The sequence below is a fragment of the Gavialis gangeticus genome, unplaced genomic scaffold (assembly GCF_001723915.1).
Source record: "Gavialis gangeticus isolate Ggan-Ray unplaced genomic scaffold, GavGan_comp1, whole genome shotgun sequence".
NCBI lineage: Eukaryota > Metazoa > Chordata > Crocodylia > Gavialidae > Gavialis > Gavialis gangeticus.
Window position 1 is genome coordinate 12232304 of NW_017729014.1, and position 3665 is coordinate 12235968.

General features: G+C 49.4%; 1 protein-coding gene across 2 annotated transcripts in view; it reads right to left on the reverse strand.

The window, feature by feature from the left end:
• The window catches only part of PIK3CD (phosphatidylinositol-4,5-bisphosphate 3-kinase catalytic subunit delta), a 57815-nt gene extending 54150 nt beyond the window's left edge, over positions 1–3665 (reverse strand). For both annotated transcript variants that reach the window (XM_019511771.1, XM_019511770.1), the window contains exon 1: positions 3607–3665. The gene's annotated coding sequence lies outside the window, so the exon portion shown is untranslated. The remainder of the gene's footprint in view (positions 1–3606) is intronic.

Below are 3665 nucleotides of genomic sequence, written 5' to 3' on the forward strand. Positions count from 1 at the left end.
GGAAATAATACCGCATTGAGGTACCATTAAGAAGGCTAGCCAAGTGATCCAAAAGTGATCCATTATCATTTACACTAATAGATAAGTGCAGGTAAAAGAGCAGATCCTGCAAGCTTGCTGGCTGCATTTACTAGAAACACCATCAATGGCTTAGAGGAGCGGCAGCAACCTTTTCAAACCACGGATCGGAACAACCCGGCTCTGAGTCCGATGTGGGCCTGGTCGCTTCGGTGGCTTTCCATTGCACCTGCTGCTTCTCCCAGCCCCCCACTTTCCAGCTGGGGTGCAAGCACAGCTTGTAGCTGGTGGAAACTGTGCCAGGGCCAGGCAGCTGGAAGCTGTGACATGCTGCTCCCACGTTTGCAGCACAGCTTGGGGGGAATAGGGGGCCAGCAACAGCATGGATGCAGCTTCCAGCTGCCTGGTCCCAAGGCAGCTCCCCACCAGCTGGAAGCTATGCCTGCATCACTGCCAGGGGGAGGCTAGGGAGCTGAGGAGGAAGCAGCAGTGGCAGCAAGGGTACCACTGGAAGTTGCCCAGCCTTGGTGCAGCTCTTTGCTGCTTAGCCCTGCCATGGATGCAGGCACAGGCCAAGCATCGGGCTCTACAGACCACATCCAGTGGCTCTGTGGGCCAGATCCAGCCTACATACAGGCCATGTGTTGCCAACCTCTGGCTTAGACAGCAGAGAAGAGGAAACAGTTTGGGCACGCTAAAGCAGCCAGGACAACAGCGAAGAAGAATAAGCAAGTTGTCTGGACAGGTCTAGGAGCTTAGCTTGGACAGAAGGATTTTGGTGGCTGCAGTTTAACTGATGTGCTCACAATGAAATAACTGATCTCTTGAAATACCATGTCCAACAGAAAACAGCATAGTCTGGGGGTTAAAGCAGGGGCTTATGAAGTCAGGACTCTTGGCTTCTACCCCACGCCTGACACCTCCCAGGTGTGGCCTTGGGCACCATCCCAGCGCTCTAGGTTTTCCATATATAAAACAGAGACTCTCCATCTCCCTCAAAGGGATGCTGCTTCTCAAATATTTGCAGTGCTTTAGGAGGCTTGGGTGAAAAGCCCAACCAAAGTGCTAGGTGTTATTACAGCTAAACTGGGCTCAGGTTGGACTGTGGGAGGAGCTGGTGACGAATGAAAATTTTCACTGGAGAGAGGACATTTCTGAAAGAAATCTTTCAATCCCTGTACAGGCCATTGGCAAAGCCAGAAACCCAGCACATCTCACTAGTGAAAAAAAAGCCACTTATGTCTAGCAATGTCCTGCACTGTCCAGCCTTCTCTACTTTCAGTGCGTACCCCAAACAAACACACATCAAGGGACTTTCACATACTACAGTTCTGAAAAGACTTTTTCATGCCTTGCCAAAATACACACTTCAAACTCCAAGGCTAAGAACACAATAGGCAGCGTGTGCTGCCATGAACAACCACACTTGGCAGCACAAGCTGGTATCAAACAAGGTAGCTGGGCTGAGCCAGCCAGCCACAAAAAATAAGTAAATAAAAATCCTGGGGTGATGTTTAATGCTGAAGCAAACCTGTCAAGTGACAAGTTGTAAACCTTCAAGTACAAGGAAGAATAAGTTAAAATCTCAACAGGGGAAGACCCTTTCCTCCTCCCTCCCATCCGGTGCTACAGAATAGAAATCTGAGAGCAAAAGGTGAGTTTCTCATCCTGTCTTTCTTGGCTAGAAGAAATGTCACTGCCACACAGTGGCTGGGGAGCACAGAAAAAGGGTGGACAAGCGTACAGAGGTAGAGGAAACCCTTAGACCTCTAGAAGAAATACCCACATCCTGATGTTAACTGAATCGAATTGCCACACTCCATGAAAAACACACTTGTAAAAAGGACAGATTTGCCTGAGCAATGAAAGGACATCCAAATTAACAAGATTTATTACAAGAATTGTTGCATCCTGCAGCATAATCCCGATGCATCATCCATACAATGCCATCATTAAGGTACTGAGTATCGGACAAACTAGAAGGCAGTATAGCCTCAGGGCCATATAATCAGTACTAGCAACTATATCATTACATTCAAGTCAGAATACACGAAACAAGCATCACATATCTATGGAAGAACTAAAAAATGGCATGGTAATCATAAGGCTACAAGAGCAATCGCATGGTTTGAAGGGACTAAGATGGGGAGAGATTAAAAGACTTAACTAACTCCTCCTGGCAAAGGGATGGGACCATCTACTTACTCATGCAAGAACAACTTTAGCACAGAAGGAAAGAAATTCAGCATGCAACAAGGGGGCATGACAGGAGATAATAGGCAAGAACCTGAGGATAACTGGACCAAATATTAGGAAGAATCTATTAGGCAGGGAATAATTTTCCATAGGACGTGAGGTACCAATTGCATGGCAAGCATTAGCTCTATTATAAACCCAGTTTTTGAAACCCCCACAAGCCTGTCCCTCCCCTCACCGCCACCCACCTAAAAAGAGAGAAAAATCTCCACAACATGTCTCATGCTGGGATAATTTTTTTCAGAGACATTTAAGAGGAAATAAAAATGTTTTATTTCCTATATTGAAAAGGGGTTCCCTGAATAAGATGGGATTATATGGCTTGAATATTATATTTGCAGAAATAGTTGCAAGAATTAAAAGGTAACAGTCAATATTTGTATCGCAGGAGCACCAAAAGCCCGAGTTAAGACTGGGGTCCTGTTACCCTCAGTTATACTCCAGCCAAGACTGGGGCTTTTAGTGCTCCTGCAGTACAAATATTAACTGTTTGCTTGACCCTTGCAGTACAGGAAGACATTGCCCCAAAACGTGCATTTTGGTTGGATGGCAAAATAAAGCTGGCAGAATTGTGCAAATCAAATGGAGTAACAATGAGTGATGAAAGGTTTTCAGCAAAGAACCACCTAGATCCCTTAACTGTTTACTTGGAAACTTCTCCACCTTGGAGACTTCAGGACATCAGCAGGCTCCTTACCCTAGCAGTGGCATACCAAGGTCCAATGGCTGGATGCTGAATCCTACCCAGATCAGACTTGGAAACCAAGCAGTTTGTTAACGCTGAGGGTAACTAACTGCAGAAACAACTGACAAAGGGGCGGGATGGGTCCTTCCACACCGCAAGCCTTTGGAGGCTGGATGTCTTTCGGAAAAAAATAAAAGGATGCTTTATTCCAGCCACAAGTTATTGGACTCCACGCATGGATTCCAGGGTGAAATCCTGCCAGCCGTGTTAGGCGGCGGGTCACGTTAGGTGACTGCGCTGGACCCACCTGGCTTTCAAACCCGCGCGGTGCACGCCAGCGAAGGCTGTCATTTGGGAATTTTGAACTCAGACGCGTGCAGCCGCTGTCCAAGTCTCGGGGCCCACCAGGATGTGGCGGCTGGAGGGACGAGGAAGCGAAGCCTGCTCAGGGCCACCCCCTCCATCCTCGCTTGCCTTGCCCAGGCAGGGTCAGCCCCCAGCCTTTCCCCAAGGAGCACCAGGAAGGGCCGCGAGGGACAGCACCTGGGCCCTGCCACCCGCACGGGCCCGGGACAAGGGCCCGGGCTCCCCCCCCCGCGGCGGGAGGGGGCTGCAGAGGTGGCCCACCCCCCGGGCCCGGCACTGACCTGCCCCGCCCGGCTCCAGCGTCCATCCCAGGCCGGGCTGCTGCTCCGCGCGCCCGGCA